We start from the raw sequence: 11,910 nt of genomic DNA, 5'->3' as shown, positions 1-11,910 counted from the left end.
AAGGGGGATTACTCTAATTGGCTTCCTCGCCCTTTATTACTTCTTTTAAAAAGAGATCTAACTCGCTTGCTTCTTTCTTTCTCTCTTTCTCTCTTTATTTATTTATTTACTTATTTATTTATTTATGTTGTCCCGCTGAAGGAAATTATTTGTTCGCGCACCAGTATTCTACAATGGGGTTGAAGTAGGAGAGAAAGATGATTTTGTGAGAAAATGAGTTCGTGTGCACTACATCCCGATGATAAAGTTAAAAGAGTGAACAGAAAGGAGACGTATAAGTCAAATAAAGAAAGATAGCAACGAAAGCCTGAAGTGCATTGCACAGTTCACAGGATAAAATACAAAATGTCAGAAAAGTTAACAGTAAAAGAGCCATAAACAAGAAATGGTCAATAGGCAACTCAGAAGTTGTCAGCGATGTTTTTGGGAAGCATGAAATTTTTGGAAGATACAATCGTCAACAGACAATAATAGTCTATTCCATACTTCGACAGTTCTGAGCGGGAAAAGAATATTTCTGAAAGCCAAGGATGCTGCGCTGCCTTTTTTTTTTTTTTTTTTTTTTCTATCGAGAAGGCGGACATTTTTTTATAAACTCTCTAAAGAATCAAGGTTTGAAGTTTTGAAAAATTAAAACACCATCTATGGTCATAACTTTCCGTAATTATATCCAGAAAATTTTAATTTCTTGATTTAAAAATAAATTACTTCTTAATAGACTTTGCCCTCAATTTTTTTGCTTCTTCAGCTATCACGACAAAAGTTGGAATATTAATAACTAATTAAATCCACAGAATGCCCTCTTTGGAGCCTATTCGATATAACATGAATAAATGGGAACACTGACTTCCATCTTTTGGTCTGGAAGGAAGGCAGCATCCATGACTTTTACAAAGGTTCTAAAACTGGTGAAGGGAGGAGGATATACTCAAACTGGAGACCTGGCTTAAATGCTCTCTCTTGTAACGAATAGCTTCTTAGATTCTAAGCTAAGATTCAAAATTGAATCTACATTTTTCTACAAGTTCCTTTTCTATTCTTCTTGCACTTAGAAATTTATGAGTGTCAACTTTCACCTTTAATTAAGCTCTATTGTTTAAATTAACATTCTTGGGTTAAATACAGTTCAAGGGAGATAAATTCATTACTTTCCATTGTTTTCTGACCCACATCCAGCTTTCCAATAAATATAAATACAGAACCCAAATTTGGTTCTTCCCTTTTTCTTTTGGCACCGACAGAGGAAACACTTAATACAGCTCTTATTCTCTCTACTTGTTTAGACTCTCTTACTCTCTCTCTCTCTCTCTCTCTCCTTTTATTGTCTGTCTTCTAGCAGTCAACAAAAGGTAAATGTAACTACCTACAGATTGGATATTAGTGTTGTGAATAATCATTGTACAACAACTTGAAAACGTATCTTAGACTGTAACGATGAAAATAAAGGGCCATTTCAACCAATTAGTAATATTTTTCTTCCTCTCATTTTAATTGCCACATACCTTTATTATACTCTTCTTGAACACAAAGGTGCATAAAACCTTTTGCCAGGTCTCCATGACATATAAGTGATCAAGATCACAACATTTCTCTGAACGGGATTCTAGTCCATCACAGAGTTACTTAATTATAAACCATTCACACCGAAAACATATTAAAAATTTGTTTACATGTAAAAAAACAAACATGAACTATTATAGCTTTTAAATTTGACAGGAAAAGAGAGGCTGATTTGCTGGTGTAAAGGTAACACCCTTAGTTGCGTTAACAAAGGGATATAGGCTCAACTCCCACATGGAGAGAAAAGCCTTCTTTTTTCTGTTGTGGGCTTATATGCCCCTTTATTAAACTATTTTCCGTAGTCATTGCATGGTGATCACCATAAGCTTTAAGCTTATATAAAAATACCATTATTATTATTTACAGCATTGTAAATCACAGTATCACAATAAAAAACCATTCGCACTGAAAGCATATAGAAAGTTTGTTTACATAAAAACAAATACAAACTAACATATGATTCTTAAATTTGACAGAAAGAGGGAGGCTGATTCATTGGTGTAAAGGTAACTTAGTCACGTTAACAAAGGGATGTGGGTTCTCCCACGCAGATAGGAAAGCCTTCTTTTTTCTGTCGTGGGCTTATATGCCCCTTTGTTAGACTATTTTCCTTAGTCATTGCATGTTGATCGCTTTCATCATCATCATCATTATCATTCAACGTCTGCTTTCCCTGCTAGCATGGGTTGGACAGTTTGACTGAGGACTGGTGAACCAGATGGCTACACCAGGCTCCAACTGGTTCAACAGTCCTCAGTCAAATCGTCCAACCCATGCTAGCATGGAAAGCAGACGTTAAACAATGCTGATGATGATGATGATGAAAGCGATCAATGTGCAATATAAAAAATACCTTTAATAAAAATAAAGAAAAATGTATTCAACTCAGCAGTAAGATTTTTACTTCCAATCTTTTTGGAAACATGTCTAGTCATGAAGAAACATGTTTCTTGGAAACAGGTGACAGAAAGGTTGACAGAAAGCTTTTAGAAGAAAACTTGGTATAAATGATTAATATCCTGGATAAATTTGTGTTATTATCAAATGAAATGCAAGCAAAATAAATGGTTTTCATAAAGTTAGATAAACTCATCAAGTATACTCATCTACATGTTTCAGTCATTAGACTGCAGCCATACTGGAGCACCTACTTAAAGAATTTATAGTTGATCAAATCAACCCCAGTACCTATCTTTTTGTTTTAAAGCTGGTATTTGTTCCATCAGTGTCTTTTACTGAACCACTAAGTTACAGGAATATAAATGCACCAACACCAGTTGTTAAGCAGTGGTTCAGGACACACAAACACACAAACATCCATACACACACTCACGCATACACACTCACACACACATTCACACACACATGCACACACACACACACACACACACACACATGCACACACATATACACAACAAGCTTCTTACGGTTTCCAACAACCAAATCCACTCACAAGGCTTTGGTCTGCCTGAAGCCATAGAAGACACTTGCCCAAGGTACCACACAGTGGGACTGAACATAGAACCATGTGGTTGGGAAGCAAGTGTCTTACTACACAGATATGGCTGTGCCTATTACAATAAATTGTTTTATGAAAATCTTTTCACATCTAATCACGTCCTCTAGAAACAAAGTTGTTACAAATTGATGCCAAATTGAGTTCACTGGAGTGTAATTGGTAGCCTCTAGTCTTAAATTTGCTTCCCAATCACATGATTTTGGATTCTTTCCCACTTTGAGGCACCTTGACCAAGTGTCTTTTACTTTCTGTTGCCAACTCTCAACTATTTCCAGACAAATTAATATTTCCCCATGACTGGATATGTTTCCACGAAATACTGGAAACCAAAGAAACTGCTTGTGTGATGGTGATACTCGTTTACAACTTTCACTCAATGTCAAGGGTAAAACACCTAAAACAGTGGAATCCTTGAAGAAATAAGGAGAAGCGAAAGTGCATTCTACTATTCTTTTATTCTTTCGTGCTTTTACTTGTTTAAGTCATTGGACTGTGGCCATGCTGAAGCACCACCTTAAAGGGTTTAGTCAAACAAATGACTCCTGTACTTATTTTGAAGTCTACTGCTTATTCTATCATTCTTTTTCATTAAACTGCAAAGTTACATCTATGCATGCATATATATATCTATCTATATATATATATATATACATACATAAAAGACACCATTTCGAGCGTGGCCGTTTTCGTGCGGGTGACACGTAAAAGCACCCACTACACTCTCTGAGTGGTTGGCGTTAGGAAGGGCATCCAGCTGTAGAAACTCTGCAGACTGGAGCCTGGTGTTGCCATCCGGTTTCACCAGTCCTCAGTCAAATCGTCCAACCCAGGCTAGCATGGAAAGCGGACGTTAAACGATGATGATGATGATGATGATACATACATATCACGGAGGCAAGGTGGCTGAGTTCCTTTCAAGCATTGGGCCTCATGGAAGCAAAGTGGCCAAGCTCCTTTTGAGTGTTGGACCTCACAGAAGCAATGACCAAGACCTTTGGCATTATGTCATGCTTGAGAAGAAGAACCATCAAGCCAAGCAAAATCACAGTCATGGCAGATACTGGCTCCCATGCCAGTGGCGTGCAAAAGCACCCATTACACTCTCAGAGTGGTTGGCATTAGTAAGGGCATCCAGCCATAGAAAACTGTGCCAAATCAGACTGGATCTTGACACAGCCTTCCAGTGCCCCAGCCCAGTCAAACTGTCCAACCAATGCCAGCATGAACAAGGGTCAGTAAATGATGATGATGATGATGAGTGTGTTAATTAATAAGGTATTAAAACAGAATGACTCTCCCCAGACACAATAATATATATATATATATATATATATATATATATAGTGAGAATTTACAAAAAAACAAAAGACGAGCATGAGTGTATAAACAACAAGCAGATGTATTAGTTTAATGCTCAGGAAGTGAGAAAGTCTTTTACATTTGAGCCTACGCTCTTCCACAGAAAGGAACACAGAAATAAACAGGGAGAGAAAATAGAAAAAGGTTTAGTGGCTAGCGATCTATCATGGCGAATGCCTGACCATATATACACTTTATTATTAAAGCTACAAAAACATCACAAAAACATCACAAAAAACTGCTACTCAGAGTTTCATGTTCCCATTCGTTGGGCAATTGTGATTGAGAATGGGGCAAGAATTAATGTTATATGTATGCATCATCATCATTGTGTTCATTTAACGTCCAATTTCTATGCTGGCATGGGCTGGGCAGTTTGACTAAGACCTGGCAAGCCAGATGGCTGCACCAGGCTCCAATCTGATTAGGCAAGGTTTCTACAGCTGGATGCCCTTCCTGATGCCAACTACTTCAAAAATGTAGTGGATGCTTTTTACATGCCACCAGTACAGGAGCCAGTGAGGCAGCACTGGCATCAACCATGCTTGAATGGTGCTTTTTATGTTCCACCAGCATGGGTGCTAGTCAGGCAGCACTGGCATCTGTTGGCGGCACTGGCATCAGTTAGCAGCACTGGCATCAGTCAGTAGCACTGGAATCGGTCGGCGGCACTGGAATCTATTGGCCACATTAGCATCTGTTGGCAGCACTGGCATCCATTGGCAACACTGGCATCAGTCAGTGGCACTTGCTTCCATACAGTTTGCATTAATCAAATTCATTCATAAGGCATTTGTTGGACTGGAAGTACAGTGCAAGACACTTACCCAAGGTGCTGCATAGTGGGACTGAACCTAAATCCACATGGTCACAAAACAAACTTCTTAACCATACAGTTTCACCTGCACCTATCTAGAGAAACATTTTTTATCAATAAACCATACAGATTGGTTTGCAGACAATAAGTACAAATTTATTTGAAATTGTATCCATGAGAGTATTGATATGATGTTCATGAACAATGGTTGTTGACTGAAGGATTTAGTGTACCAAAACTGTATTTTATGAGGTATTTTTCAATGGTTTCAGTATGAGAATCAATGCCATTGAGAATTATCTTTGAAACTGTCTAATCTATCTTCATATATTTGATTAAATAATAAAGGAAGATGGTAGTGTTGAGTTTCACTTCTGAAATAGTTATAATCTTACATAATCCTAGAAGGAGGATATAAATTAACACCAAATTAAACAAAAAGACAAAGACACCAATGATTTTTTCTTTATATCTTATAAAGAAATATCACTATACTTCCACACCATACTTAATCAAACAGAGAATAAAGCTGCTGGATTGAAACATTCACACCAGTTAAGTATCAAAATGGAAAAATGAAACAAAAAAGACACATACAGTAGAATATTTGCCATCTGTTTCAATCGATTTCCTTCTAACATAAAATCTCTTCATTGTCTTCAAATCAATCCATTCATATAAAGAACAGATTATAATGATTATTGATATTCAATGTCAGAATTGATTAACATGAGTATTATTAATAAGGTTGACTTCACAGCATTTCATTTGAGAAAAAAGGAAGCTGAAACTAAAACTTTAATTAATTCCTAAGAATTATCATGTCAAGAATCTTACCAAAACATATCATTCTCACTTTTATTGCAATCTTTTCGTCATCAGGTAAGATTTCTATTGGTATATTTCTTCAACATTATTGTTAAACTATTTTCTTTTTTGAACAAATTCTGAAAAAAAATATATCCCAAAATTACTGATATAAATGTTGAAACTATACTTAAAATCTATTTTTAAAAAGATTATTATTTCCTTAGGTGCAGGCATGGCCGTGTGGTAAGAAACTTACTTCCCAACCACATGGTTCCAGGTTCAGTCCCACTGCGTGGCACCTTGGATAAGTGTCTTCTATTATAGCCTTGGCCTGACCAAAGAGTTGTGGGTAAAGCTGGTAGACAGAAATGGAAAGAAACCCTTTATATATATATATATCTCTGCTTACCTGTATATGTATATGTATATATATATATATATATATATATAGGTAAGCAGAGATAGCGGTTATAGTAACCGACTAAGGGATAAAAACATCCATATTTACTATCAATATCAGTTACCTGTGCTATCCCTGGGCATAGGTCTGCAGGCACACTATGCTCGTAGGGTACAGGTAACAACAGAATATAGAAATAACCTGTAAATATTTCCCTAGATCACTCTTTTGCCTATCGAATTTGAAGCTCCATGCTGGAAGATGGTATGATTCTAATATATTGAGCCTCCTGGCCTCTTCTCAAGGCCCTGTTTTTTCCTATTCCCTCTTCTCTTCAATTATTTTATTTTACGCATTTCTATTCACCCTGATGAAGCTCCATGTACTAGACTGAATGTCCTATGAAGATGACGAATATTTTCGGAATTCTTTCGTAACCACTGACTGGCATTGGAAGCGGGAATGGCCATAAGAATTGTTATGTCACAGAAATGTTATGATGTTATGTCAAGTTTTGTATTAAAAAAAGATCTATAGATGTGGTCCAGTCTGTTTGTTGATCAAAAGTTTTCTCCATTTTCTGATTATTTAAATAATATATATATACATATACATACATACATATATATATATATATATATATATATATATATATATATAGGAGAGGTGTTTGTGTTTGTCTGTGTCCACCACTGCTTGACAACCACTGTTGGTGTGTTTACATCCCAGTAACTTAGCAGTTCAACAAAAGAGACCAATAGAATAAATACCAGGTTTGAAAAAAATAAGTCCTGGTGTCAATTCATTCAACTAAAAGTTCTTCAAAGTGGTGCCCCAGCATGGCCACAGGCTAGTGACTTGAACAAGTTAAAGGATAAATAATTTACTTTTAATATTATTGTTTATTTAATTCCTGCATTGGTTGTATCTATATAGTTGATCCTTTACCAACACTATCTCAATAAAACAATAGAATTAGAGATCTTCCAGCTTAGTAAAAGCAGGAAAAGATTAAATAAAAATATGATAATCTTAATCCACCTAAATTTATCAAAATCCAACTTTATTTAATTAAAAATAGTGCATGAAATTATATTTAACCCTTCCATTACCATATTTTTGTTGAAACACTCTATGTTTGTTTTAATTAATTTTCAATGTGAGAGCAAATGAAATTAAGCATTAACTAATATGCATCTATCAGTTATGGTCATCTTATTCTGTAAAAATGGTAAATAGTATAGGGGATACGTAATATGGCAGAAATTGACAGAATGTTACTGCATCTGGTATTGGGTTTGTAAATGGAAGATACATTAAAAGATAATGTGAAAGGGAACTCAAAATACTTGATCAAAGAAGACAAACGATGTAATCATCATCATTGTTTAACTTTCCATGCTGGCATGGGTTGGACAGTTTGACTGAGGGCTGGCAAGCCAGAAGGCTGCACCAAGCTCCAATCTGAACTGGCAAAATTTCTACAGCTGGATGCCCTTCCTAACGCCAACCACTCCGAGAGTGTAGTAAGTGCTTTTTACATGCCACCGGCATGAAGGCCAGTCAGGCGGTACTGGCAACAGCCATGCTTGAATGGTGTGAGAGTGTAGTGGGTGCTTTTTACATGCCACTGGTATAGGAGCCAGTCAGGCAGCACTGGCATCGGCCAACCTTGAACGGTGCTTTTTATGTGCCACCGGCACAGGAGTCAGTCAATAGTTAATACATATTTATTACAGGTGAAATTAGCAGGAAAGAAATTACTAAATAAAAAGATATGTAAAGACAAATTATGTTTACGCATTTAAGAAGGAAAGTAAATATAATTGTGTATTTCGTAATGGAAATGATGTGCATTATTTTTGAATTAACAAATTTTAATTACTAGAAAAAATTTAATTTATTATAAACAAAAATTTTAATTCATTTTAGTTAAGAACAAATTACTAAATAAAGAATATTAAAGGTTAAAGAATTACATATATATTTGTTTAACCCTTTTGATACCAATCTGGCTGAAACTGTCTCTGGCTCTATAGTACAAATGTCTCGTTTTCATAAGTTCTGAATTAAAATCTTCCACTAAACCTTAGTCACAATTTATGTTCCTAACACTGTTTGCTTCCCAGCCACGTGGTTCTAGGTTCAATTCCACGTTGAGCAAGTATTTTCTATTATAGCTTTGGGTCAACCGAAGAAGCCCATCATATATATGTGCGTCTGTCTGTGCTTTTCCTCACCACTGCTTATCAACTGGTGTTTGTGTGTTTACATCCTTGTTTGGCAAAAGGGACCACTAAAATAAGTACCAGGTTTGAAAATTAAGTACTGGGGTTGACTGATTTGACTAAAATTCTTCGAGGTGATGCTCCAGCATGGCCATAGTCTGATGATGGAAACAGGACAAAAGAACTAATAATAGCTGGTTAGTTGGTTGTATGGTTGGTTGGTTGGTTGATTTCTCTAGTCAGGTTTTAATCATATAGAGAGGGAGAGAAAATAAAAAAGAGATACAGGTAGAGTTAACATAAGTAGTGCAGAAAGAGAACTCTATACTAAGCTTGGTGGCAGGCAATAAGTAAGAGAATGCCCTGCATACACATACACACACATTGAAAAAGAAAAAATGATAGAGACAGACAAAGAGAAGAAAAAGTAAATACCAGAGTAATTATGGGAGAAGTTATACAAATGAGAAATTGCTTTATTTAATTTTATTTTAAGGTAATAAGTATTTTTCTTTTGAATATCAGCATTCATTTTAGTGTTTTTTTTTAAAGTAGCAAGAGATTTGATAAAAGTTAGATTATGCACGCCATGTTTCCTGATATTAATAATCCAAGGGGGGTAAAAGTATTCTTCCAAAGTTCATAGGATGAGTATCACTTTAGTAATAACACATTTGATAACAGAATGATATGCATTTTTCTCATTATCATAATCATCATTTAACTTCCATTTTCCATGCTGGCATGGGTTGAATGGTTTGACAGGAGCTGGTAAGGCCAGGGCTGCACCAGTTTCCATAGTCTGTTTTTCGGCTTGGTTTCTACCACTTGAAGCCCTTCCTAATACCAACCACTTTACAGAGTGTACTGAGTGATTTTTATGTGACACCAGCATCAGTGCCTTTTAGGTGGCTCTATCACCACTGCTTTTTATGTGACACCGTCACCAGTGCCTTTTACATGGCACCAGCACCAGTGCTTTTTAAGTGACACTATCACTAGTACCTTTTAAGTGGTACTATCACCAGTGCTTTTATGTGGTACTATCACCAGTGCCTTTATGTGGTACTATCACCACTGCTTTTTATATGGAACCAGCACCATTGCTTTTTATGCAGCACCAGCATCAACATCAGAGCTTTTTATATAGTATATTAGTTTTGTGATATCATTTCTGTTGTGGTGGGCAGGTCTTCTTCAATACAGCAATACACCACATATCTCAGTCCTCTGTCATCTTCTTCATAAGACTCAGTGTTTTGAGATCAGTCTTCAATAATTCATAATAATAATTAGAAAATTTCAATACATATAAAAAGTGAGTAAATTATGAACAAAGAAGTCAGTCGTTATAAATGGTAAAGATCTACAAGACAATACCTGACTTAGGTTTATGAAAAATTATTAAATATCTTCAATCACAGATTTTTCTACTTCTATTATTATCCTATCTCTATCAAACATGATACTATTTCAAAATTTCACCTGAAAGGAGATATCTAAACTTACATAGAATCCACTGTCTGCACCTGTCATTTCTCTCACCTGGTCATCAGCAATGAAAACTTGTAATTATCCTGGCTCAAAATCTCTTGTTATTCCTCTAGGGTCATCTATTGTCACAAACCATTTTATGAACTCTTTCAATTACCAGCAGATATTTGAGTATCTGTTGTCCTGCAATGACAAACATATCTATCTCTCAATGAAGTCAATGTCCTTGTAGACTTCACGCACCACCTCTTATCTCTCTATACTCTTCCCAATCCTTCACTACTTGGTAGAAAGTGAATCATTTGTTATTCTGAACTATCTACAGCAGTTAACACCTTCACCTATTTCTATCTTTCACCAACATAACAACTTGCCAAATGTTATTGACTTTTTTGTACGATGTCTATGTTTTGAGCCATCATATTTCCCAGCTTCAGACTTAGGCTGCATGCTCAACCAATTAGATCAATTGGCACCTGTACCAGTAGAGCGCAAAAAGCACTGTCCAAGCATGATAGTTGCCAGAGCAGCTGCCTGACTTCCATGCCGGTGGCACATAAATAGCACCATTCGAGCGTAATCATTACCAGCTTTGCCTTCCTGGCACTTGTGCCAGTGGCACGTAAAAAGACATTCAAGTGAGGTCGTTGCCAGTGCCGCTGGACTGGCTCCTGTGCAGGTGGCACATAAAATACACCATTTTAAGCGTGGCCGTTGCCAGTACCGCCTGACTGGCCTTCGTGCCGGTGGCATGTAAAAGCATCCACTACACTCTCGGAGTGGTTGGCGTTAGGAAGGGCATCCAGCTGTAGAAATTCTGCCAAATCAGATTGGAGCCTGGTATAGCCATCTGGTGCACCAGTCCTCAGTCAAATCGTCCAACCCATGCTAGCATGGAAAGTGGACGTTAAACGATGATGATGATGGTAAGCCGAAATCTAAATACCAAATGGTCTATAGAATGTTCTAGAACTTCTGGGCTAAAGGTGAATGAATTCGACTTTAGGCAGAGCTATCACAAGTATATTTGGGTCGTGTTGCCTGCCCCCGTGTGATAGTCTCTCATCTCTCTCACCTATTCTTGCTTGATTTAATTGACCATCACTGATTACAAACTTAGTATTACATTTCAGTATATATTTGCATTAACCAAATGACTACATCATCATCATCATCACAATTTAATGTCTGCTTTTCCATGTTTGCATGGGTTGTATGGATTTTAGTGAGGCAGATTGCTCTATGGCCAAATGCTTTTCCTGTCGACAACTAACTATTACCTGTTTCCAAAAAAGGAATATTTCTGCATGAGCAAGCATGCTTTTCGTAGAAACAAACAACAATGTTTATATGACAGTGATGCTTATTTTCAATCACCACATGAGATCGAGACAAAGGAAAACACACACACATATATGTATATATACATACATTTTATATATATATATATATATATATATACATATATATATATATATATATATATATATATATATATATATATATATATATATATATATATATATATATATATATAAAAATATACATATACAATGAGTTTTTATCATTTTCCATCTACCAAGGCTTTGATCAGCTTGAGGCCATAGTAGATATCACTTGTCCAATGCACCATGCAGTGGGACTGAACCTGAACCCACATAGTTGGGAAGTGAGATCCTCAATGAGCACCCCACCACAGAGAATATAGTTCTCAGGGAGATTC

The sequence above is a fragment of the Octopus bimaculoides genome, chromosome 3 (genome assembly GCF_046866305.1).
Source record: "Octopus bimaculoides isolate indiv1 chromosome 3, ASM4686630v1, whole genome shotgun sequence".
NCBI classification, from domain to species: Eukaryota; Metazoa; Mollusca; class Cephalopoda; order Octopoda; family Octopodidae; genus Octopus; species Octopus bimaculoides.
This window is presented reverse-complemented; position numbering follows the sequence as displayed.